This window comes from Panthera onca, chromosome A3 (assembly GCF_046562875.1).
Source record: "Panthera onca isolate mPanOnc1 chromosome A3, mPanOnc1 haplotype 2, whole genome shotgun sequence".
Taxonomy (NCBI): Eukaryota; Metazoa; Chordata; class Mammalia; order Carnivora; family Felidae; genus Panthera; species Panthera onca.
The window spans coordinates 26,951,327-26,978,805 of NC_138341.1; the positions used below are offsets into that span (position 1 = coordinate 26,951,327).

The 27,479-nt window shown below is 41.5% G+C and overlaps 1 protein-coding gene across 6 annotated transcripts in view; it reads left to right on the forward strand.

Moving 5' to 3' along the window:
• LTBP1 (latent transforming growth factor beta binding protein 1) overlaps positions 1-27,479 on the forward strand; it is a 401,303-nt gene that overhangs the window by 54,890 nt on the left and 318,934 nt on the right. The gene's annotated exons all lie outside the window — the stretch shown is intronic.

The window sequence follows — 27,479 nt, forward strand, 5'->3', positions numbered from 1 at the left end:
CCAAGAGTTTTGAGATAGAGCTGACTGGGCTTAAGTTCTGGTGAAAGATAACATCAGGAATTGGAAACTCAAAGTGTGCAATTAAAAAGGGCAGCTGCTGGGCTAGAGTTTGCTCCCCATTTAATTGCTAGCAATTAGGCTGCTGTTTTGGTGTTGTGTAATAATTATAATAGTAGCTAATATTTACTGAGTGTTTATTCAATGCCAGTTCTCTTCTTCCTCTTCTTTTCTCTTCCACTTAAATTTTTTTTTTTCATGTTTATTTATTTTTGAGAGAGAGAGAGACAGAGTATGAGCAGGGGAGGGGCAGAGAGGGGGCAGAGAGAGGAGACGCAGAATCTGAAGCAGGCTTCACGCTCTGAGCTGTCAGCACAGAGCCCAGCGTGATGTGGGCTGTGAGATCATGACCTGAGCTGAAGTCGGATGCTCAACCAACTGAGCCACCCAGGTGCCCCTCTCTTCCACTTTTAAGGACACTTGTAATTGGGCACATCTGGATAATTCAGGGTACTTTCCCCATCTCAAGGTCAGCTGATGAGCAACCTTAATTTCATCTGCAACTTTAATTTCCCTTTGCCTGGCAACCTAACATATTCATAGGTTCTGGATGTGGATGTCTTCGAGGGGCCATTTTTCTGGCTATTAGAGCATTTTATCAAGTACCCAATCTTGTTTTGCTGATCTTTTCTGATACCCAAGAGCGAGCTATAATCGCAAGGGATAGTAAATAATCGTCAGAGTACCCTTCAATTAATAGTATAGCCAGTCCTTATAACTCTGATAAAAGTTAGATTTAAGCGCTTCACGTAGATTGAAGGTCTAAATGTGCCCCCACTGTTCTTTGCAATCTTGGGACCAGCACCCTCAAGCACTTGTGGTGGCTGGAAGAGGGGAAAACAAAGAGCCTAGAGATGGCCAGGCAGTAGGAGGGGCCCTGGCTGTCTTTATGCCCTTAGTCTCATGGAGCTAGGGATTGAAAAGTCAACACCACTCATAAACAAGTATTTTTTGACATCCAATGGCCCCAACCACTAGACAAAGTGGCCTTGGGGCTCTGATTGCAGTTCTCCTGGGGGGAGTTGGGAAGGGGTGGGCAGACTTGGAGTGGGGAGAGGGCTAGAAATGTCTCTTCCTTCAATAGTTAGATTGGGGTTCTTGAGCCTGATAATGTATTTCCCGTATAACTATTCTCTGTTGAAATAAATTTGTGCCCCGGAAATGAATTAGTTGTCAGAGGACCTCCTGCAAACTGGTGATGGAACTGGAATGGAAACACACATGAATCCACTGATAAGCAGTTGGGATAGAACGCAACGTGGTGGACGCATGGGACCATGTACTTGAGCCCTGGCCTGCATGGTTCATTCCAAACCCAAGAATACTTTTTAGAGCCTGACTTTGGGTGTTGTGTAGATTATAGGAAAAATTCCTCTTTGCATTTGGATATGTTTGGCATTCCATGGATACCGCCCTTGAATCCTTCCAAGGTGCCCCTAGGGTTGCACTAAATCCTCTTTCCTTGTTTTCCTTGGCTTAACATTTAGTTTATGTTCAAGCAAGTGTAGACTTAATTTTAAGACTATATTTTTATAGTGGCCCTCTGCCCCAGAGTTGCCTGGGATCAGAATAAATAACTTAGAAGATGTGAGTCCTACGTGAGGGAGGAGACAGTACAGCTCATATTATGCAAAATATGCTTAAGGAAATAAAACACAAAGTTAACTTGTAAACATGCTTAGAGTTTGTATGTTTTCACTATGGTTCTCAATGTCGAGTGTATTTTTTATTCTTTTATCTGTTCCTCAAATGCCTTAGAGATGTCCTGGCAGAAATAGCCAATCCTATGCTCCCAGAGGCAGGAACTTCTAAGGGGAAAGAATGTCTACTTGTACGCTATGGAGAAAAGAAACCCTAAATTTACTAATCCAGGAAAAAATGTCTCTCATTTTTCAGGACTGCTATTTCTGGACAAGCTGTTGATGTGTTTATGCAGGATAGCAGGAGGGACTGGGAAGACTGGATGGAAATTAGTAGTGGGTTGGTGAATGGTCCTATGCCCACCAGAGTTAGGTGGGTTCTCCCATGAGTGGGGTGGAAAGTGGAAAAACTCTGTCCCTTGTATCCCCGGTGCTTCGGATTTTATTGAGTATGAAGTCCAGTCCACAACTGGAGGGATCTTTTCAAAACATAAATCTCATCTCGCCCTGCTCTGCATAAGAGCCTTCAGTGGCTTCTCAGTGCTCTGAGGATAGAGATGAGTTCTCCTCTCCTGGGACATCAGACTCTTATCCTCTGATTGTCATCATACACAGGTACCAACCTGTCACCATGTCCCAGGCAGCTCCTTAACCCTGTCCAGCTCCTTCCTGACACATTTTGTCCGTCTGCAACCTACTGCCTCCCCTTGCACACGCTCCTCTTCCCTGTTAACACCTGTTTCTTTTATTGATTTCAGTTTCCTCTGGGAAACATTCCCTGACACCTGTTACTCCCTCAAAGGTGCTCTCATGACCCCTATTTCCCCATCTGCTCCCTTCATAACATTCATTTCATTTCGTGTGATTTACTCTTCTTGGTGCAGTGCTTCCTTGGTGAATGCAAATGTATATTATGACTGCTCTGGATCCGAAAGTCTGACCATGCAGGAATGCAAATACTAGCCCATCAGCTAAGCTGCCTCAGTTTCCTGAAAGTAATCAGAAGGGACCAGTTGAATGAGTCACTGATGAGAGTAGTCAAAAGTTTTCTCAGTCTTAATGCACTCCATTCTGGGGCAGTAGTCAGCCCTGGCATCCTGTCCTTCTCTGGCACTTCCAGGCGGCAGTAGGACTCGCTTGCTGTGTATCTCTGGCTGTTTTTCTTTGGTCAGGCTCTAGTTCTCTGGATCTTCTCTTCTTGACCTTTTCACTTCCAAGTCTTCTTGCTCCTAGCACTTCCTAGGATGCCTGTGATAGATGTGAGGCACATTAGCAAGAAAAAAAATATGGCAGCAAAGCCCAGGCAGCCAGTCTCTTGGGAAAATTACTGAAACTGACACTGAAAATCGCATTTTATGAGCTTGAAGACTCGTTAGTACTCATGAGTATTTAATTAAATATTAAGTGATTTGCACCTTGACGCAAGATTGGCTCAGTTTTCAGACAGCAAACCGGGATGTGCAGGCAAAGTTTAATTATTTTTCATTGAGAGTTATTTTTCACTTAGCGTGAAATCATTTTTCACTTAGAGTTCATAGGATTCCAGAGTTCTATAATTGACCAAGTTAGCTCTCAACAAAACACAAAGAAATATTTTATCAATATCACTGTCTTTGTAAAGAGTTAATCCTGGGTATTTGTCCCTTTTGAGAGCTGAGTGTAATGGGAACTAGAATGAGAATGTATTAGGTACGATCTTGTTTCCATCTTCCAGTATCTTCAGCACAGATCATAAAATTTTATCACTTAAAGGGATGAATGTCTTGCCTAGAGTCACATGGGTAGTAGTAGAGCTGTGACTTGAACCTGACCTCTTATACTATGATCTCCTTGCTGTTTTTTATATGTCATCGTCTGTCTGACTCTCTGTTATCAAAATTAATGAAAAAACTTGCACGGTATTTTTGAAGCCCCAAACCTAAGAAAGATAGAGGAGAGATGAAAAACTTGAGTCATTTCTCGAGTTTTCAAGTAAAACACTGTTGTTTGATGAAATGTTTTTTATTTTCAAAATGATCAAAATTCACTTATCAAAATGTATTCTGTCTCAAGGAGAAAATGTGACAGTTATTTCTTTATTGTTAGTTACCAATGTAGATGCCGTTCTCACATCTTTAAAAATTAATTGGACTGTCTGCCATGGACAGGGAGTTTATTTTTAAACAATTCTCATCTTGGGGCTTTCTTGACATGGGCATCACTTTTACTGCTTGTGAAATGCACTGCCTTATTTCTTTGCCGGATGTTGGGGTTTTGCCAAGTGCTGGTATTTGGAGATTTGATGGACAGAGTCTAAAGTGAGACATCATTCTTCCTTAATTTGTTCAAAGCCTCTTAATGCAGCAGCTAATCCTTCCTAATTATATTTCTAGGAAGGATGTTCTTAACCCCCGCAGGAAGACGACATAGACATTTTGAGACGATTAGGATGCGCTGCACTCTGAGAAAAGGAATTTGAAAGGAAGTGCTTTCTGTTTCCCCTACCTCACTCAGGGAGTACAAAGACCCAGTGGTCTTTGAGGCCCTTCGTGAAACTTTTCTCTCTCTGTTCCTTTTCTGTTGCTGTGGCCCCTGTTTATCTCCTGGTTTTAAGAAGCTGTTTTGAAGGAGAAAAAAAAAATCCTACCAAACCCATTTCCATGAATGAGGCAAGCGTTTGACAACTTAATTGCCTTCATGTCTTGAAAGGTCACCTGTAAATGTAAATAGTGGGAGATTCATTGTGTGTATTAGAAATACTTGGTAAGGTTGAAGCACTTGGCAGTCTCCCTGATTGATTTCTTTGATGCCGTGTTGCTTTGTGTTAATTTAAGGTAGTGATTTTTTTTTAAATGTTTATTTTTGAGAGAGAGAGAGAGAGAGAGAGAGTGTGTGTGTGTGTGTGCGCACACGTGCATATGTGCATGGGAGTAGGAGAGGAGCAGAGAGAGGGAGACAGGACCTAAAGCAAGCCCTGGGCTGTCAGCACAGAGCCTGATTCGGGATTCAAACTCACAAACTGTGAGATCATGACTTGAGCTGAAGTTGGATGCTTAACCGACTGAGCCACCCTGGTGCCCCTAAAATAGTGAGAATAAGTATGTTAGTGACATGTGTATTAGATCATTTCAGATCCTTAGTATTTTGAGCAAAGTACATATGGTCACTGTCAAATAAGACTTTGATAAATGAGTTATAGTCTCTAAAGCATTAGTGGTTTTGAATATTCCTATGAAGTGTGATTTTATCGCTCACAGATTAATTACAGTTTTTAAAAACTTTTTAGAGATTGAACAGCTTCCAAATGTTTATTAGTTATTCATATTTTTATATGAATAATCTATTAACATTCTTTATCCCATTTAAATTTCTGTTACAGTAGAATTTCTATGAAATTTCTATACATTTTTTATTTGTAAGAGCTCTTTTCGTAGTAAAGATCTCTTTGTTAAACATTTTAAGAGCTCTCAACGTTGGGGGCGGCCCTTATATACAAAGAATGTTATTAGTACCTACTGAATTTTTTATCCACCAATTTGGGTTCTTTTTAATCCCCCAACTTGAAAGAAACTTCTTAAATTGAATTTTTGAAAATTCCCGCTCCTAGGTGGTTCAGTTGGTTGGGCGTTCAACTTCATTCAGGTCATGCTCTCAAGGTGTGTGGGTTCGAGTGCCACATCAGGCTCTGTGCTGACAGCTCAGAGCTTGGAGCCTGATTCAGATTCTGTGTCTCCCTCTCTCTCTGCCCCTCCTCCACTCATGCTTTGTCTCTCTCTCTCAAAACTAAATAAATATTAAAAAAAAAAAGTCCCCACTCACCTTTGAGGACAAGAATACTAATCAACAACTCATTGGGTAATGTATTTCAGAATTCTTCTGTTCTGCTGAGGCTTGTTGGTTGACATAAACATAATTAGGTATTGTTGAACCATCTTAACATTCTAAGCTTGAATAGTTCTTAGTGCATTTCTAACCTGGTTGACTTATCTAAGGTTCAGCAAAATGAGGGTAGAAACTCTGTTCTCCCCATCTCTGCAATTCAAATTTTCAGCTTACTATAGTTGATTAACTTAGTCTGTCAACAAATACTGAGTACCGGCCACATGCCAAGGACTGTTCTAGGCATTCCAGTTGGAGGATCAGGCTAAACATGCTTGCAAGATAGTTAATAATATGGGATAATACCATAGTGACTGGTGATTTAGGTGGTGCCTATTATAAATTCTAGCGGAGTATAAGGAAGGGGGCCATCAGTAGGGACTAGAGTAAAAGGAAGACTTGCCAGAATGTGGAGGACTTTGTGAAGGAGAGAGGCCGGCCTTTAAGTAAAGGAGATGACAGGATGGGAGATAGGGTGGGAGCGAGTCTCCTGTTTCCATAGGACAGGTGGGAGATTGATTTATTTCGGGGATATGGAAGAGTAGTAGGAGGTGAGATTGAGTATGTAGATCCAGATTATGGAAGGCCTTGACAAACGGGGAGAGTGTCTTTGAGTGGGGCTGTGAGAAATGGAGTGATGCCACTCAAGAAGGAAAAGATTTACCTGTGGGGAGCCAGCTTAGCCAGTGCTGTGAAAATGTGAGGAGCACCCAGGTGATTGATGCACACATGAGAGAAAGGTGCCTTGAGCTGGCCTTGTCACCCACCTACCTCTCACAGTAACTTCTGGGGAGGAAATCTAATTTTCATTAAAAATAGAGGGGGATGAAGATGGGCAGTCCAGAAAATCCTTCCTTTGGATCCAGATGAAGGAGTTATGTATGGTCTGATGTTTATCTCTACCTCTAGATAATGTGGAGTCAAAGGATAGGTCCTCTTACCCACTTTAGAAGTGGAAAATGGAGGCTGTCTTTGAAGGCTTTCTTTTTCCTCTATTCCACTCTGTCCTTGGATTCAAGCTCACGGACGCATAATCAGAAGCAGATTCTATTTCCTTCTGTGTTGATCAAACTAACTCTCTTCAAAATGCATTTGGTAGCCATTCATCATACTCTGTAGAAAAATCAAGGTCTCTTTTTTCTTTTTCAGGTGTTCTCAGACTCCTTTTCTACCCTTACCTTTGTTGGCTTTACGGCTTTTGCCATAGCCATTGTGTGTTATCTTTGCCCCTTCCACTATAAATCTCTGTGCATCTGCTTTGTGTGGTTTTCCTACTACACTAGGAGTGCTCAACTCGCCTGTAGTCCTCGTCTAGTAGGTGACTGGAGTCCCACCTTGTTTATGATGTCATTGCTGAGAGCTGCAAGTGAGCCTGGGACATTTGGGCACGTGTGCACACACAGGTGATAACAACTTACATGTTGATGAGTTCTGGATATCTTTCTAGTTAGATTGCATTATCTGGTTTCTAGTTGGATTGCGTTCTCAGTTATTGAAAACAATGTAAAAAAAAGAATTAAAATTTGAAACAAAAATTTCATAATTTACTGTGTAATGTTAAATCATCAATTTTATTTCAGACTTCATGTACATTTGTTGTTTAACATAGCTGTTGAGGCCTAGGGGTTGCTAGGAAAGTTTTGTGATTTGCTCTGTGAAGTAATCAATCCAACCCCAGACTATTTGATAGTACTGGCAGTATTTGTGTTTCACAAAATCAGAAATACTTTCCAAACCCAGTGAAGAAATGCTGTGCTTTTTTTTTTTTTAAAAAAGCTCCTATATCACCTTTATGTTCATATTAATTTAGGACGTTCATTAAAACACAAGGATTTGTTCCTGATTTGAGTGGATACATGCACCCTGATGTTTATAGCAGCATTATCAACACTAGCCAAATTATGGATGGAAAGAGCCCAAATGTCCATCGACTGATGAATGGATAAAGAGGGGTGGTAGATATAAACAATAGAATACTTCTCATCCATAAAGAAAAACAAAATCTTGCCATTTGTAACAATGTGGATGGAGCTAGGGACTATTATGCTAAGTGAAAAAGTCAGGTCATAGACAAGCACCATTGGCTTACACTTATAGGTAGACTTTCAGAAACAAAACAAATGAACAAAGGGGAAAAAAAAAGAGAGACCAAAAAAACAAACTCTTAACTATAGAGGACAAATTGGTGGTTACCAGAGAAAGAGGGGGGAGGTGGGTGGGGGATGGGTGAAATAAGTGATGGGCATTAAGGAGGGCACTTGCGATGAGCACAGGGTGACGTATGGAAGTGATGAATCACTAAATTCTACACTTGAAACTAATATTACACTGTATGTTACCAAACAGGAATTTAAATAAAAATTTGGGGAAAAAACCCATAAGGATTTTCAATCCAGTTTACTAGGAAGTCTTTGACAAGAAACCAAAAGAAAGGACTTGGAACCTTCAATCTCACAGGTATTTATTGAGTGCTTACTATGGGCCAGGTAACTGTGTTGGTGGCTCAAGGAAATAATTCTTTAATTTCAGCAAATAGCCTGTACCTGTTCTGTTTCTTTCCTCCTTTTCTCTGATTTCTAGAGTGAGTAGTTGCATTTTGTGTTTTTTTTTAGTAGAGAGCTGTATTTTTTAGGACAAAGCATATGTAAGGCTATTCCTTCTACTGGTGTTAAGTGATATTTGTCCTGTTCCTTCGAAGTCCAGTTCTGGTGTTAACAGGCCTAAAATTAATTTATCACATGATTTGGGTGCTGTATCCTCGCACCAGGCACCATTCTGACTTGTAGGCATAGTGCTCAGGAAGATCTAACCAAACCCTAACCAGCCTTACACATGCAAAACATTTCAGTTGTGGGCACCTACATGAGAGCTGGGAAAGAGATTTTTGCCTGATCAGGAACACTGAGCAGTAATAGTGTCTGAATTCATAGCTCCTGTAGAGTTTTTGAAGAAAAAAAAGAGCATTTTGTGTGTGTGTGTGTGTGATATTTCACAGAAACAGTAGTATCTGAAAGCTAGCTGGCTGCAGCTGGACAGGCTTCCTTTTGTATGGAAACGCTGCCTCTAGTGTTGGGGAAGAAAACACTCCCTAGAATATAGTGCAATATTATGGTGCCATCTGTCTTGAAAATGAGTTATTCTTTTATTGTCTGCGTTATAGTAGTTCCCAGACAACAGAGAAACTTCAGCTAGGGTCTGGTGCTATTTTGTATATGGACCGGTTCCTGCTGGTGAAAGCCTTTAAAGCTTTATTTCAAAGGGTACTCACATCGGGAGTTACCACTGTGATGTGATGAGGCTTTTGCCATAAAGCTCCCAAGGATTGCACACTTGCCTAGCTTCCTGGGCAGAAGAGCGTATGGAACAGTCACTACACCTTCTGTCTCCTGTTTCAGCTTGGGATGGGACATCTTCCTCTCAGATGGTATTCTTTTTCCTATGAGTGTTTTGAGTTTCTTTTTATTTTATTTATTTTTTTTTAGAGAGAGGTAGAGAGAACAAGTGAGGGAGAGGGGCAGAGGGAAAGAGAGAGAGAATCCCAAGCAGGCTCCACACTCAGCATGGAGCCTGATGCAGGGCTCCATCCCATGACTGTGGGATCGTGTGCCGAGCCAAAATCAAGTTGGATGCTCAACTGACTGTGCCACCCAGGCGCCCCTTGAGTTTGTTTTCAAGGGGATGATGACGCAGATACACGAATCTATAGAGTTGGAAAATGAGGCAAAATTTGAAGGTTTGGCTCTTAAGGAAAAAAAAAAAGGCTAAAAATGCTTTTACTTCTCAGATTTTTTTTAGAATCAATTCAAGTGAAAAAGAATACTAGAAACATTTAAGCGATAAAAACACTCATCACTGTTAATAATTAAGATCTTTGAAAGCTTCAATGTTTGGGGTTGACAAAACAATGGTGACATGCTGGCAAGTTTTTCCTTTTCGGTTAGCTGGACTGCTGCTTAAAATTGTGTAATTGAAATGTGTATAAACATAGTAGTTATAAACTATTATGTTTATACACATTTAAACTCCGTTAAAGTATTAATGTTTGCATTTGAAAGTCTGCATGGATCAGAAAATGGATTTAGCATTTCACATCCTCTAGAATGATGACAGGGAAGTATAGGACGGTGCTGGCGCGTTTTCAAAGGCATTCTTCCCTGGTCTGGATACTATCATAGACGCAAATGCGGTTTGTTCAATTTATTATATACACAACATGCATAATAGTCTGAAAGTGGGTTTTTTTCCTTTTTCCCTTTTTTTCTTTTGGTTTTAAGCACACTGGCTACAGTTGATTATATAAAAGGTTTGAAATAGTGCCTGGTTTAAAAACTTGGGGGCTGATACTCTTTCTTTAAAAAACACCAACCTAATGAATGAATCTAGACAATGCAAACACCCACACCAATCAATTCATAAATGGATTTCATTTGAAAATGCGAATGCAGTTTGAACTTTTACGATTATGCCATTGGGCAGCAGGTGGCAAGCTTTGCTTTTCAATGAACTCCGGTTTTATTTTTATACCACAGGATGCCAAAATTTGAAGAGGGTGGTTTGCATCCACTGGAATATGTCATTTCTTGGCAGTACAGCCTTGAACCACCTCCTTTGCTCATCGTGCATAATTGCCTTTCTTTGGATGCCGAAGCTGACCCTTTGGTTCCCCCTACCTTGTTGCAGATGGATAGGGATTAATTCACATGAGCAACGCTTTTATTCCCGTGATTTTAGCAGCACACTGCTAGTGAAGAAAATAAATGAAAAACAAATGAGTTTTTTGAGGCAGTCCCTGCATGGTTTATAAGAGGTTTTGTTGTATGGACTTAATACTGACACATATATATAACTTATTTTGCTTCCACTTAAAAAAAAAATCACTTCTGGGTCACCTGGGTGGCTCAGTTGGTGAAGTGTCTGACTTCAACTCAGGTCATGATCTTACAGTTCATGAGTCTGAGGCCCGCAGCTGGCTCTGTGCTGACAGCTCAGAGCCTGGAGCCTGCTTCGGACTCTGTGTCTCCCTCTCTCTCTGCCCCTCCCCTTTTACACTCTGTCTCTCTCAAAAATAAACATTAAAAAAAAAAATCACTTTTGACTAGAAAACGATGCAGAGGTCTGACAAATGCACAAAATTGAATAGAGTTTCATGAAAGAATTTGTGGAAAATTGGACAAGAAAAATTCTTCTTGAGACCAGAATTGAAAACCATTGTCTTCTCCTAGACTGTACTGGGTGTTTAGTCAAGATTTGGATTTCAAGTCTGGTAAAGAGACTCAGTTTAAAGATGGGAGTGATAGTAAGGTGGGCACTGAATTAATTTGGGAATTGTTATACTCTTTACATAAAACTTTTTGGATTGTTATGCAGTGTGGAAAAATTTGAGGGAACAGAAAAATGAAGAAGACTGAATCGTTGTAAACATTTAAGCATTTAATAGTCTACAAATATTTAACACTTGCTATGCACGCTAGTTTTCCTATGCCTGTTGTTAGAAATGAGTTCATATGGGCTATGCTACTTTATGTTCATAATTTTTTATATGTTCTTAAGTTTTCCCCTTTTCTGATGCTACTTAAAAATTTTTTTTAGAAAGTGTATTGCATACAAAAGGCTATAATTTTCAACACACGCATCAAGGCGAATGATGGCAAACCCAGATTCTCATACCCACTGCCTAACGGAAGAAACAAAACACTGTCGTTGTTAGAGGCTTTCTCTGTGACCTTTCTTCATACTTTACCCTCTTTCTTCCACAAAGTAACCTGTATTAATCGTTTTCTGCTTTTTAATTTTTTATTAATTTATAAAACTTTTTTTTAAAGTTTGTTTCTTTTGACAGAGAAAAACTGAGCGAGTGTGAATGAGTGCACTTGGGAGAGGCGGGGGGGGGGGGGGGGAGAGAATGAATGAATGAATGAATATGAATCCCAAGCAGGCTCCACACCAGTAGTGCAGAGCCTGATGCAGGGCTCGCACTCACCAACTGCGAGACCATGACCTGAGCCAAAATCAAAAGTCAGAAGCTTTAATGCCTGAGCCGCCCAGATGCCCCATTTTCTGCTTTTTAAAAAATAGCTTTATTGTATTTTTCAGTACTTCTGAACACTGTTATTTTGGTTAGCCAGTTTTTCACTTTTCAATAAATCTATTGTTTGTATTCTTCTGAGACTAGCTTTCCTTGCTCACTTGTTACCTTCATCCATAATAGTGGCTCTCAAACTCGTCTGAGTCACCCGGATGACTTCTAAAACCTGACTTGCTGGTCCCCCACCCTCTACCCCCCACCTTTGTCTCAGGAAGGAGAGTTTGCTTGGTTAACAAACTTAAGGGTGATGCTAATGCTGTTGGTCTTGGAGCCATGCTTTGAGAACCAAGGATGATCCTGATGCTTTGTACCTGGGCTTCATTTACTTTTCTTTTTTATAGTGTCCCGTTATATGAATATACCACAATTTATATATCCACTCTCCTGATGTAGGGCATATGAGTTTCCAGGGTTTTGCTATTCCAGTGTTGCAATGACCATTTTTGTATAAGTCTTCTGTGAATCATTTTTAAGAGTTTTTACACAAAGGAATAAAATATCAATATTAAGGGTAAGTTTTGCTTCAGAAGACTTTTGTTTTCAAGACACACTCTGCTATGTGGCAGACATTGTCTAAAAAAGAACTGATTCTCTGTACAGAAAATAGAACAGCACACACGCAGTCCACTTTGGTGGCCAGTTCTTCAGCCTTTGCCTTTCCCAACTTGGCCATGAGAGCCGCCGACTTTGGGCCCAGGACGTTACCTCCCTAGTGACGGTGGGTCTCATCATATCTGTCTTTGAAATCGACCCTGATGGCTTCCTCCAGTTTAGCCAGAGCTTCTTTGTCTTCCAAGTTAACCTCTGTGAAGTTGACAGTGCCGCTGGTCTTCCTGTAGACCAGATGCCCCAGCCTGGCCTTCCGCTTGATGATGCAGTGGGGAACCCCCATCTTAGGACACAGGGCAGCCAGGGAGACAAACCCAGTTCATTGGATCCGCAGCATGTGCTATTGCTACCCGCTGTGCCTTCTTGTTTTCCATCATGGTGGTGACCATATTAACTCCACCTTGCAGGACAGACAGCCTGTTAGTGGGGACATCCCCTTTGCTGGCAGCTTTCTTCTCTTCCCGGGCCAATAATCTCTGTTGCTTCTCCTGCTTGGTCTCTCTGGTCTGTATTTGTGGGCCAGCATAAGTGGTTGAGTAGCTGTTTGGTGGTCCAAGGCCTGGGTGAACTGGTGAGTGGCGAGCAGAACATTTAGACCCTTCGAGAGAATAGCCCTTTGCTGCTGCAGCTGGATGTAGCAGGGTCATTTGACAAATCAGGTGAGGTCCCCTTTGGGCTGCGTGTCCTGTCTGATGCCAGAATTCTTGGGCCTTTTCTCAAACAAGGGAATGACCACTTTCTTGGCCTCTTACTTGTTTACAACAGCTGGTGCCCCAGACACCTTCTTTCTTTCCGCATCTTGGATGGCTGGAAGAGAGAGATGAGAAACCTTTTTTTACAGTGAGCTCTTGTCAGAGATCAAAACCACTCATCTTGGGCAAACCGATCAATGTTTTTCTCTTACTGTGTTAATCTTGTTCTAGAATCATCCTTCCCTACTGCATTGTCCTCAGGTAGTTTTCTTATTTTCCTTTCACATTTGTTTAACACACCTGGAATTGAGCGTGCTGTGATTTAGTTTATTTTCCATGTGGATAACTGACTGTCTTACTTATTGACTAATTCCTCCCTGTCCCCCAAAACTGATACCTTCGCTGTCATATGCAGACTCCTCATCTATGTGCTGTCAAAATGAACACTTTGTTATGCAGACCTCTAAATAGATGTGTGTCTGTTTCTGGATTCTCTATTCTCGTGCATTAATCTCTATCCTTCAGCCAATACTTGAAGTATGATAATTGTATAACAAGATTTGGTAGGCAAATCCTTCCTCTTTGTTCTTTAGCTATGTTTCCACATGAATGTAGAATCGGCTTGTCACTTAAGAAACAACAACAACAAAAAAACCAACAAAAGCTGGCTAGCATTTTGATTGAAATTGATTGAGCCCGTATATAATTTTGAGATGAATATGCCTCTTTTTGATACTGACTCTTCCTATCCATAAATGCAATGTCCTTTCATTTTATTTAGGTCATCTGAAATGTTCTTGAATACTTATTAAATAATTTTCATGATCTTTCACATCTTTTATGACATCTTACTGCTCCACTATTCCTGCCTGCTGTTGTAAGGAATCTTTTCTAAAACTTCATCTTCAAACATGCTTTCCTATAGAAATGAGGTTTCATGTTTTTCTGTGCACTGAGATTTGCTAAACTTACTAGGGTACATTGTCTGATATTTTGAGTTTTCCATAGAGATTACATCATGTATGATGATGAATTTCTTTTCCTGATCTTTACATCTAATTTTTGTGCCTTGTGGCACTGGCGGGGACCTTCAGTTCATTGTGACACAGAAGCCGTGGTAGTGGGTGTGGTCCCTTATTTAAAGGGCGTTCCATTAGCTGTTCATCACTGGGGACCCCATTTGCCGTAGGTTTTTTGTAGATACCTTGATCGAGTTAAGGACCACCCCTTTATTGCTAGATTGCTGAGGGTATCTGTTACCGTGTTGAATTTGATCTGTTGGTTTGATCGTATGGTTTCCTTTTCTCTTTAATGGGGAGATTGAACGACTTGCTAATGTTGGAACAACCTTGCATTTGTATAATAAGCTTCACTGATGTCTTTTTTTAAATCTGTCATTACTTTCAGTTGGCATCTGTATTCATGAGTGAGGCTGGCGTGGAATTCTGCTTTCTCATGTTGCTTTGATAAGATTTTGGTATTAAGTTATGTTGGCCTAACAGGATGAGCTGGGGAGTGTTCCTTCCTGGTCTGTTCTTGAAAATTTTGTGTAAGATGGGATGTTTGGTCGAACTCGCATATAAAACCACTTGGGTAGTTTCCATGTAGGGGATCATTTTTTACTGTGTCATTTTGTACTTTCTTTTGTACTAAAAATTTTTTTTTGTGTGTGTTCTTTTAGATTGATTAGTCTTCCTCTCCTCATTCTTTCCTCCCTCCCCACAAACTATTTTGGATTATATACTCTCTTTCTCTGCTTAGTGATTATCACAGGTGTTTACCTCAAATAAACAATTTGTATTGAAATTAACAAAGGCAAAGATATTCAGTATTTTTGCCCTCCTACCAAATAACATCAGGCCTTAGGATAATAGTCTGTGCTGTTGTTTTTTAAACTTTCAAGTAAAAAAAATTTTTTTTTAATTCTAAAAATCAGATAATCTATCATTGCTTTATATAGTCAATGCTTATTTTAGATTTTCCCATGTATTTGCCTTTTTTTTGTTACTGCTGTTCTCCATTCCTACTTGCATTTTAGACATTCTCTTTGGGACAGTTTTTCTTAGAGTGCCTCCTTTAGAAATTCTTGTGGCGAGTGTCTTTTTATTTCATTGAATCTTTCTGGGTGTGCAGTTGTAGCTTGTCAGTTACTTTTTTTTCTAAGTATTTTGAAGCCATTTTGCCACGGTCTTGTGGCTTCCCTTGTTAACTGTGGATGAATCTGCTGATGGTCATTCTGATTCTTGTTCCTTTATGGGTAATCGCTTTTCTGTTTAGATTTAAAAAATTTGTCTTGCTTGGAATTTACTAGAATTGCATGTGAGGATTCATGTTTATACTTCTGCAAAATTCTCAGTCATTTTTTTTTAACGTTTATTTATTATTGAGAGACAGAGAGAGACAGAGCATGAGCAGGGGAGGGGCAGAGAGACAGGGAGACACAGAATCCGAAGCAGCTCCAGGCTCTGAGCTGTCAACACAGAGCTGGACATGGGACTCGAACTCACAAACTGTGAGATCATGACCTGAGCCGAAGTCCGATGCTCAACCGACTGAGCCACCCAGGAGCTCCCTAAATCATTTTTTAAAAAGTTTATTTATTTATTTTGAGAGAGAGAGAGAGAGGGAGGGAGGGATGGAAAGAGAGAGAAAGAGAGCAAGAACATGTGTGCACGTGCAGGAGGGGCAGAGAGAGAGAGAGAGAGAGAGAGAGGGAGAGGGGGAGAGAGAGAGAGAGAGAGAGAGAGAGAGAGAGAGAGAGAGAGAAAATCCCAAGCAAGCTCTGTACTGACAGTGTGGAACTCGAACTCCTGAACCATGAGATCATGACCTGAGCTGAAACGAGTCATATGGTTAACCAACTGAGACACTCAGGCGTCCCTTAGTCATTTTTATTCTTTAACTCACTGCTTCTCCCGTTTCCTCCTTTTACAAGTGTGATTAGGCAGCTATTACACCTCATTCTGTTCCCTGTATCTTTTAATATCTCCTGTGTTTCCTGGTTTCTGTGTTGCATGGACATTTATTTCTTCTAGTTCACTAATTCTCAACTGTGTCCTGCTATACCTGCTGTGACCCTTTGGATTCCCCTTTTCAAATGTTTGCTATTTTTTTATGTCTGAAAGTTCTGTTTGTTTTTCAAATCTCTCAAGACTAGAGAGATTTATTAATCTATATTAATCTTTTGTCAGTTAGTCATAATTTAAACGTCGTCTCTGTGTATATTAAATATAGTTACATTCTGTATCCTAAAATCCCAGTTGAATAATTGGCAGTTGTTACTGAGCTGATCCCACAGTTTGATTTGTGTGTGTGTATGTTGTGTGTGTGTGTGTGTGTGTGTGTGTGTTGATTCTCTTATTTCCTTGTGCATGTTGTGATTTCTTTTTTCTTTCTTTCTAATATATGAAATTTATTGTCAGATTGGTTTCCATACAACACCCAGTGCTCATCCCAACAGGTGCCCTCCTCAATGCCCATCACCCACTTTCCCCTCCCTCCCACCCTCCATCAACCCTAAGTTTAGTCTCAGTTTTTTAAGAGGCTCTTATGGTTTGCCTCCTTCCCTCTCTGTAACTTTTTTTTTCCCCCTTCCCCTCTCCCGTGGTCTTCTGTTAAGTTTTTCAGGATCCACATAAGACTGAAAACATATGGTATCTTTCTCTGTATGACTTATTTCACTTAGCATCACACTCTCCAGTTCCATCCACGTTGCTACAAAGGGCCATATTTCATTCTTTCTCATTGCCACATAGTACTCCATTGTGTATATAAACCACAATTTCGTTATCCATTCATCAGTTGATGGACATTTAGGCTCCTTCCATAATTTGGCTATTGTTGAAAGTGCTGCTATAAACATTGGGGTACAAGTGCCCCTAGTGCATGTTGTGATTTCTGTTGTGATTACTCTGTTGCGAGTAAATGTTCAATGGAATTTTATTGCTAGAATTCCTTACATCTGAGTTTTCAGGTATGTTCTTACAGAGGTTCTTTGTGTTCGATTTTGGGAAGTTCATGGAGGTACCTACCACCCATCCAGGCCAGCTTGTAACTAAAGTGGAGTTGATTTTGTTTTGGTCACTCAGGTATTTTGTCACTGACTGCCGAACTCGCACACAGCTGGACTTGTGATTCTCACCTGAGATCATATTTGTTGTTACCATAGCTTTTCACGCTCAACCAAAGCCCTAGCTGAGGTAGCCACATATCTTCACGTTTCCACTGTAGGGTGCTTTTCTTTCTTTTCCGTAGGGTTCATTTTCTAGAAATATTTCTCTCTGGTCTTTACGTGGAATCTGTTACCTTGTACAGTTTCCAAGTGTGTCCCTGTGCCCCATGCAGCACGCTGAAACCTGGAATTGAGGCATCCAGAAATGGCAGATGCCCCTCCAGGGCACATTCCTGTTCTGGTGCCAACTCATTTCCCTGGATTCATGCTCTCTGGTTGTTCCTGGCCCCTGAGAGTTTCTTGTACTCGCATGCCAGCTCGACCATAGTTTGATATTTTGTCCAGCAATTTTAGTTGTGTGGTACTGGCAGATTTTCTCTGCACATCTAACCCTTTGTTTTGCCAGAAGTAATTTATTTTAAAGACTTTTCATTCTGAGAAATTAGAAACCTCATAGTTGGAGGATAAAGCATAAGGTTCCTTGTGCTGCGAGGAGCTCATGTCACAGCTGAGTAACTAGACTTCAGGTCTTTGGAGAGATTCATGCTTTCTTCTCCTTGTCATTTGGAGCATGAGAAGTCTTATGAAAACCCTCTTTTTGGGGAGCTCTTTCAACTAGATGGCCAGTGAGCCCGAGGGATCAGCAGGATTCTACTCTTAGGCAGCTTTCCCCATATTTTTCCTTGGCATCCTGACCGCGATACCCTGCTCTGGGCTTTGCGTCCTGCCCTTTGTCTTTTTGTGCCCATCCTCATTATTAAACCTGGTCTCCTCTTGCTTCGTTTTGCTCACTAGTTTCACCTGGGCATTCTTCAGCTTTAGCAAACGTGTACTTGGAGAGTACTGATGAGTATATGCAGAAATTAAATTGGCTTTTGTGTCTTCTAATCTCACTTGTCTCCTTTAGGGTTTGAGAGTAAATTGAAGTTCTCTTCATTTCAAGAGAGGTGGAGAGGGATAGTGATTTCGGGTAGGAAAAGGGTAGATACATACTTGTTGCTTCTCCTGTGGCGGAAAGCAAAACATAGCTGCTGTTAGAAGGGAGAGTGGAAGCCCCATCAATACATATTTTCTTAAGCCATTAAAACTCCTGAATTAGTATACCTGCCTAGTAATGGAAATGATATATCTGTTTTGAGCATGCTGTTGTCTTGGGTTTAAATTGCGATCTTTTAATGCTGTTTCAGAGTCTTCTGTTGTAGTGGCCACCTGTAAACTTGGCAGCCTTTAGAGCATTGCCAAAAATATCAGGTCACCAAATAAAACATCCTTCTAACCGAAATTGAGATCAAGTATATCTTTGGCTGACCATTTCTAATCCCAGACTTGTCTAAGTCATTGAGAAATTACATGTTATGTTTGTGTGTGTATGTGGGGGGGTATAATAATATAATTATAGGCAATTAAATTGAATTGAGGAAGTGAATGAAATTACTTTTTTTTTTTTTTTGGGTCCCATATTATTTCTTTTTCAGGAATCTGGGTTGGAATTAGATAACCATTAGTTTAGTATGTCAGTATCAAACCTGGAGTGATGATAAGCTTGGAAGGGCAGATTCTGGGGTGAGGAAAGACAGACTATGGTTGCTTGAAGTTGAGCTTTTAGATTGGAAAAGCTCTATATTCTTATTCTCTCTTCTGTTGTGTTCTCAAGGAGAGATCAGATAAGAGATCTAACAAGACAGGTTTTGGAGTACAGAAGCAGTGGCTGAAGTGCAGCTAGAGTAAAAGACAGATCTAAAGAGTTGTCCTCTCCTCTCTTTCATTTTTTGGAAGAAAATGAGCTGTGGGTTACCTCAAGGCTCGACTTGGGTTTGTGATCATGAGTACTGATTACAGGAGGTGCTAGTCAGGAATCCTTGAGGATCTGCAAGCAGGATGGGGCCTGTCAGGCAGAGGGGGTTCACAGGGAATTGGAGGATGGGTGTAGACTGAGGTTTGGAGCGGTGGGTATTGTGAACTCCAGCTCCAGGGGGTGCTTCCTGGTCACGTGTTTAGGAACCAGAGACCTTTACGTGCTGTTAAGGAGCTCACAGTTCAGTAGAAGGCCTGCGCGCGTGCGCACACACACACACACACACACACACACACACACACACACACAGGGTACTATTTCCTTGTGATAAAGATAATGGAAGAGGTTTTGCAGGTGCTCTGGTAGTTGAAAGAAGAATGATTTACCATTTCCTTCTCCATCAAACCTAAACTCTTTGTTAAGACCCTCCATGATAGGGACCTATCCACTACTTGCTCAGCCCTGTTCTTCGCTCTTCTCCGGCTGATGCCTCCCCCACCATGTGGGCCAGTGTCCTCACCTGACCTCTCCCAGGCTCTTTCTCAGCTCCACACTTATTTTCTCTCACCTCCACCTGACAGATCCTCCCTAGAATTGTGGGATGCAATTCATTTTTCTAAGAGCTTCCCAAGAACTCTGATGATAGCCAGCATTTATTCATAACATGCAGTGTTCACAACATGTCAGGTATTCTGCACACATGCTCTTGTGACAGGGGCGATGTTCAAACCGTGATGGTATAGCAGAGACACGGAGCAGTCAGAGCCAGCTGTAGTGTGGGGCAAGGTTGCCTGCTGTCCTGGAGGTTATTCTTTTTAATTTTCAAGATTATTTATTTATTTTCAGAGAGACAGAGACAGCATGAGTGGGGGAGGGGCAGAGAGGGAGAGGGAGGGAGGGAGGAGGAGAGAGAGAGAGAGAGAGAGAGAATATGAATGAGAATCCCAAGCAGGCTCTGCACTGTTGGCTCAGAGTCCGATGTGTGACTTGAATTCACAAATGGTGAGAACATGACCTGAGCCGAAATCAAGAATCAGACGTTTAAATGACTGAGCCACCCAGGTGGCCCTGGAGGTTATTCTTTTAGTGCTGAATTGTCGAGGGGTTACTGGGTAGAGCTGCACTTAGCAGGGGAGGTGAGGGTGCCCCGAACTGTGTCTCTGCCATCTGCTCTATAAGAATATGAGCAGTTTTACGGAGAAAACACTGTACTGGTGGTACCTCCCAGTTGGCTGTCAGGCTGCCTTGCAGCAGCCCCATCATTAACACCCTTTTTGTACAAACTAGGAAAACTAGTTTTTTATTTATTTATTTATTTATTTATTTATTTATTTATTTATTTATTTATGAAGTTTATTGTCAAATTGGTTTCCATACAACACCCAGTGCTCATCCCAAAAGGTGCCCTCCTCAATACCCATCACCCAGCCTCCCCTTCCCCTCACCCCCCATCAACCCTCAGTTTGTTCTCAGTTTTTAAGAGTCTCTTATGCTTTGGCTCTCTCCCACTCTAACCTCTTTTTTTTTTTTTTTTTTCTCCCTTCCCCTCCCCCATGGTCTTCTGTCAAGTTTCTCAGGATCCACATAAGAGTGAAAACATATGGTATCTGTCTTTCTCTGTATGGCTTATTTCACTTAGCATCACACTCTCCAGTTCCATCCACGTTGCTACAAAGGGCCATATTTCATTCTTTCTCATTGCCACGTAGTACTCCATTGTGTATATAAACCACAATTTCTTTATCCATTCATCAGTTGATGGACATTTAGGCTTTTTCTACAATTTGGCTATTGTTGAGAGTGCTCCTATAAACATTGGGGTACAGGTGCCCCTATGCATCAGTACTCCTGTATCCCTTGGGTAAATTCCTAACAGTGCTATTGCTGGGTCATAGGGTAGGTCTATTTTTAATTTTTTGAGGAACCTCCACACTGTTTTCCAGAGTGGCTGTACCAGTTTGCATTCCCACCAACAGTGCAAGGGGGTTCCCGTTTCTCCACATCCTCCCCAGCATCTATAGTCTCCTGATTTGTTCATTTTGGCCACTCTGACTGGCGTGAGGTGATATCTGAGTGTGGTTTTGATTTGTATTTCCCTGATGAGCGATGTTGAGCATCTTTTCATGTGCCTGTTGGCCATCTGGATGTCTTCTTTAGAGAAGTATCTATTCATGTTTTCTGCCCATTTCTTCACTGGATTTTTTGTTTTTTGGGTGTGGAGTTTGGTGAGCTCTTTATAGATTTTGGATTCTAGCCCTTTGTCCGATATGTCATTTGCAAATATCTTTTCCCATTCCATTGGTTGCCTTTTAGTTTTGTTGAATGTAGGAAAACTAGTTTTAGAAACATAGCCTGCCACAGTGACAGCTAGTAAGTGAGAATCAGACCTTGAACACAAACCTGTCTGACCTTAAAAAATGATCATGAGTTTGTGACCACCAGGCCACTTCACACAGTTGGTAGGTTGTCATTCGGAGTCGTGCATTCACCGTTTCCTCTGGATCTAGTCTGATCTAGCTAGATGGCTCTCCGATGATAGCTGGCTGAGGGTCGTTTGGCAAGTGCATGTTTTACTGTGTAAGAAGCCGCCAGACTGTTTTTCACGGCAACCACCCCATTTTGTATTCTTCCCAGTAGTGTGTGAAAGTTCGAATAACTGTACATCCTTACCAGCACTTAGTAGTGTCAGGTTTTTCTTTGCAATTCTAATGGACGTATAGCAGTAACTCACTGTGGTTTTATGACAAACTTTGCTGGATTAAAAATGCTGAGGATGTTTTCACGTGCTTATTTGCCATCTGTAGATTTCCTTTGAAGTGTCTTTGGTTCTTTTGCCATGTTTTTAATTGGGCTGTTTGCTTTCTTGTTATGACTTCTTTTTTGTTTTTTTTTTCCCCCTTTAACAGGACTTCCTTTTCAGGGATTTGTTAATTAGGTTTTTCAGGGCATTTGATATAAACACTTTATAAAGTGCTTCAAAGAAGATGCTCTAGGAGTGGTTGCCAAGGAAAACTATGATGGATTTTGGTTCCGACGGGGGCAGGAGCAGTGAGGATGTGCTTTCCTCAGTGTGGTTTTGAAACAGGAGGACAGAAAAAAGGGAGAGAGAGGAAAGAGCCAGAATGCACAGGAGGGATTTTGATCCTCGGTCTTAAAAGGCAAACAGGGGTTTGTTTGGCTGCCAGTGGAAGCTGGGAGGGTTAGAAATGCCAAAGGGATGGTTTACTCTGAAAAAAGCGGTTGAACAACAAGAAGAACTGTCCATCCTTTTCTGCCCAGAACTGGGTGAGGCTGAACCAGTGAGAGGTTGCTACCACTGGGCAATGAGGTCACATGATTTTGTAACAGAGTGAGCAAATACTGAATACTTTAAGGAAGGGTAAGAATTTACCCCTAGATAGTGACAATAGGTATGTATTTTCAGCATCTGTACTGGTATGTTAATGGTTTTTTCTTTAAACAAAACTACCCTTTGGCTTATATGTGAACTTCTGGGAAGGAATCTGTGAGGCTGAAGCACTCGTTGCTTGTCACCTGACCTGCAAGCCCTGTTGACATTGGAAAAACCAACCAGGTGTCTTGTCCTAGGGTTTCAAGGCCATCAAGGCTTTGGACCTCAGCCCCCAGTGTTGTCTACACATTGTGGTGTGTGTATTTTTGGGGGGAGTGGTGACATGGCTTCTTTGAGGCTCGCGGAAAGCTTATAATTCCCAGTGGCAGTGAATCTCTGTTCCAGAGGGCATGCTTGTTGGCACATTGGCTGTGGGAATGGCATTGCCGACGCTCCTTGTCTCAGCTTGAAAATATTATGGCAGGAAGTCCTGCGTCCGATGATACTAGGTATACATTAAAGTAGTGGGATTGAGCCCAGAGTCTTTTCTGCTCTTGGAGGAGCAGCTTTGATTCCCTTCCTGACATAATTAGCCATTGGTCAAGAAAAAACTTTTTTCATGTATTAAAAGTACCCCAGATAATGTGTGTTCCCGATTGTGTCATTATAATTATTTATGTATATATGTATGCACATATATGTGTATATGTATATGTGTATATATATGTGTGTGTGTATATACATGTATATAAAGCTATACTGTTTATTAGAAAATAAACCCAGCTACTAGGGTGGGCTGAATTTATGCACTGTACCATGCTGTTTGTTGGAGAAGACAAAACAGGGTAAAACATTGCTGGAAGATAAGGGCCCTTTAAGCAGAGCATGAAGCAAGACAGCTGTTCAGGCTGGGGTGGCAGGTGTTGGCTGTGGATGGGTGAGTAGTAATTGATAGGCCAAAAGGGGAGGAAGTATAAGGAGAAATTGGGCCGAGCATGCTTCACCTGGAGTATTCCTGTCGGGCGGCGGGTGGAGGGGGGGGATAGATGTAAGTGGCGCTGAAAATGCAGCATGGGTGAAATGCTGGTTTGGAAAATGTATCTGGAAGTGGATGGCCAGGTGTGTTGTAGAGCAGGCAAAGGGGTAAAGGTTACGTGATTCTACTGATTCATAGACTCTGGATTCAATGTATAAATTTTTGCTGCATTTCTTAGAAATAATTTTCTAAATGTTCAGAAGGAAAGGTGTGCTTTGACTTCTTATTAAGTAGGATTGTTAAAGGAAAAAAAACAATTTTCTGTTTTTAAACTACAAGGAGTGAACCCTGAATAAGTTACGGACTGTAGTTACTAGGCACCACTAGGGAGTGGTGGATTCAGAAAGGTGGTAAAGAGAACAAAAAAGCAGTCAGGAATTGAGAAGCAGCTGAGGATTGCAGGTGGCGAGTGGTGTTGGTGGAAAGAGATTGAGCATTTATTCAGCAGAAGGAGGTGTATGACCGTAATTGAACCCATTCCTTAGGGTACAGCCAAGTGCTGGCAGGAAAGACAGAACCAGAACCGTGAAAAGATTTTGCAGTGCAATACCTGTCTTCCAGAATCCTCCTGGAGAAGAACAATATTGTCGGTTCTACGAGTAACTGGGTTAGAAGTAGCTTTGACAGTGAAAATCTTGGCCTGACCCATTGATGTCTGTAGCAGCACTTTGTAAAAGTAAGGTGCTCACACTCCAGACCTGTAGAAGATATTCCACTGGGATGCAAGAAAACAAAGCAGTAGACGTTCTGCTTATATTTACTTCTAACGGTAGGAACTGTACATAATAGTCTGTCTGCACATTGCCCTGGTTCCTTCGGTGCCTGAAGGTCAGCAGCCCCAGGGTATTTCAAGAGAAGAGCGTGGGTTCTGCTGACAAGGGCGACTGACTCTGTATGGAGGTTTATCTCTACCCGATTAAGTAGATTTCCAGATTACAGCATTTTAAGTAGTCAGAAAATCTTACAGCACATTACAGTGGCATGGGGAGTGATCCTTATAATCTTTGGTACCACAAAAACTAATGGGAGCAGATTACCTAAAGGAGTTGTTGAAGACAGATTAGGAATTGTTCTTGTAAAGGCAGGCATTTTGGCCTTTCAAGTGATACTTGGCTGTCGTATTGCTGCCCCGCAGATACTTGAAAAACTAATGCACATAATCTGCTTCCAAAATAGAGATGATAAGTTAATGAATAAGGAAGTAGGTGTTTTCTTTTAACGATCATGTGCTACAGAAAGGACATCTAGAAAATAAGTGTGTGGACACACTTTGATTGCTAAACGATTTTCATTGTGGAAAGTGGTAGCTGTTTTGTCGTGTAAACTCATTCCTTTATACTTGAAAATCTTCAACTAAAATCATGCAAAGGGTTTCAAACTCAGTGAAGATTTTTGTCAAAATGGAACATTTTCCAATTAGTTTGCAAGACCAACTGACTGAAAGGGAAAATGGAAAGTTCCTAATTTTAGTAAAGAAGCCTTTGAATAATTAGTGTAGGAGACTGAAACTAGAGAATTAAGACTTTAAGAATAGTTCTGCTGTTTGGACCCAGGTGTCTATGTGAGGTGTCTTTTTTAAGCTAGACCAGGTAGTGGAGGTAGATATTGAAATACACTGTCCTTAGAGCGTTTCAAAGGTTTGATTCTACCATAAGGTGTTAAACTGAGATTTAAGAAAACAAAACAAAACAAAAAAACCAAACGAAACACATTTGGTGGCAGAGTCATTGAAAGAAGAAGTGTTTTTAGTGGAAAAAAAAGGATTAAGAATAACAGAATTAGTTTTGAATTTCTTAATTTCATCTTTATCTCTGCCTTCTAAATTTATATTTTTGAGTATGTGTTAAATGTGCCTGTAAATGCAGTAGGAAGTGTGTATTGGGGGTTGGACTGAAGTTTTTTTTTTTTTCCTTCTGGTAGGTATATGATTCTTAATTTTTTAAAAATGTTTATTTTTGAGAGAGAGAGAGAGAGAGAGAGACAGAGTGTGAGTGGGGGAGGGGCAGAGAGCGAGGGAGACACAGAATCTGAAGCAGATTCCAGGCTCTGAGCTGTCAGCACAGACCCTGATGCGGGGCTCAAACTTATGAACCATGAGATCATGACCTGAGCTGAAGTCGGATGCTGAACCAACTGAGCCACCCAGGTGCCCCTGATACGGTACATGATTCTGCAAGTTGGGAGGCCAGTGGTCCACAGAAGGAGACCTGCTGGGATCTTTCTTACGAAATCATCCTGGTCTCTGTGGGATTGGGGGCTGTTTCAGGGATTCGAGTCTCTTGCGCCCTGGAATGGTAGCCTCAGTGGTGGGGGAGGAAGAAGGACTGGCGGCATTCCTGGGGGACTGAGGGGGGAGGGGGTCTGTTCATTTGCACTGCCTGAGTTGGGCTGTGGGGAGGGTGTGGTCTTACTGAAGGAGGCAGGACTGTGTCCTGCTGGCGAGGTCCTGGCACCCTGGAGGACGGGAGGAAATGCCTTGCAGAGGCTCTCTGCCTGGCCTGTTTGGGTTTCCATCTCTGGCAGAAACGGTTTTGATCATGAATTCTGTCTTCAGAACAGCACTGTCCAATAGTAATAGAATGTGAGCCACATGTCTAATTTTAAATTTTCTAGTAGTTACACTGAAAGGTAAAACAGATGAAGTTATTCAATAACATTATTTAACTAAAAATATCCAAATACCATTTCATTGTGTAATCAATATAAAATATTAATGAGATTTTTTTTCCTCCCATGCTGAGTTTTAAAAACGACTGTTTGGTTTATACTTACAATGCCTCGGTTGGGATTAACCATGTGTTCAGTGCTCATTAGCCAGTGCTGGTGCAGCTTTAGAACATCGATCAGAAAAGTTACAGCAAAGTTAGAAGAAATCTGCACATCATCTAGCTTGTGGGTTTGGAGGCCTGGCTGGCTTCAGGATTTTCTCTTATCCCCCATTTTTTTTTTTTGCAGTAAGGTTTGTGCCCAACATGGGGCTTGAACTCACAACCCTGAGATCAAGAGTTGCATGCTCTACTGACTGAGCCAGCCAGACGCCTGTCCTACCTTATCCACCCTCCATTTTTTAACAGGTGGAGTCCTGTATATTTTTAGAGTACACGTAATGGTTAAGGGATTTGAACACTTGTGGATAGCCAGTGTGCAGGTGACTTGTCTGTGGCTTCTGGAATCTCCTATTTTATTCCAGGTTGGGTGGGGAAAGACTGAGATGCTACCTTTTATCTTTTGACAGGGACTCAACGAAGAGAGGTTGTCCTGCATATAAGGTCATGGAGATGATGTCTCTGAACCTATATTGTCACCTGACTGTTGTCCAGGTGATGTGGCAGAGCTTACGTCCTGGGGGGAAGGCCCTAGACTCAGAAAGAAGATTTGGCTTCAGGTTTCTACTTTGTTCCACACCAGCTTTATCATATGGGCTAATCCTTAGGCTTCTTGGTGAGGTTTCCTCAGCTGGAAAGTGAGCGTGGTCATTCGTCATGGTGTGATGGTCAAGTCTGAGTTAAGGATGGGGGAGTGCTGGAAAAAGTGCTGTTAGAAACCGCAAAGATCTTGGGGCGCCTGGGTGGCTCAGTTGGTTGAGTGCCCATGACTTAATCTCAGGTCATGATCTCGCGGTTCAAGAGTTCAAGCCCTGAGTCCGGCTCTGGGCTGACAGCTCAGAGCCTGGAGCCTGCTTCGGATTCTATGTCTCCCTCTCTCTCTGTCCCTCCCCTGCTCTCTCAAAAAATGAATAAACATTAAAAAAAAATAAAACAGGGGCGCCTGGGTGGCGCAGTCGGTTAAGCGTCCGACTTCAGCCAGGTCACGATCTCGCGGTCCGTGAGTTCGAGCCCCGCGTCGGGCTCTGGGCTGATGGCTCAGAGCCTGGAGCCTGTTTCCGATTCTGTATCTCCCTCTCTCTCTGCCCCTCCCCCGTTCATGCTCTGTCTCTCTCTGTCCCAAAAATAAATAAAAAACGTTGAAAAAAAAAAAATTAAAAAAAAAAAAAATAAATAAAAAAAATAAAACAACTTCAAAAGCCTTCTGAGAATGGAGAGGCAGTTGGGGGAGCCGTCCCATCCTAACTGTGGTGGTCCTGCCCTCTCTGATATGGGGAATTTTCTAGAATGGGCCTGTGAAATAACTGTACTGTTCAGAGCTGGGTGTTGTGATGATTCATTTGCTGGCTAGACTGTGCCCTGGTTTTCAAAGCTTGTGTT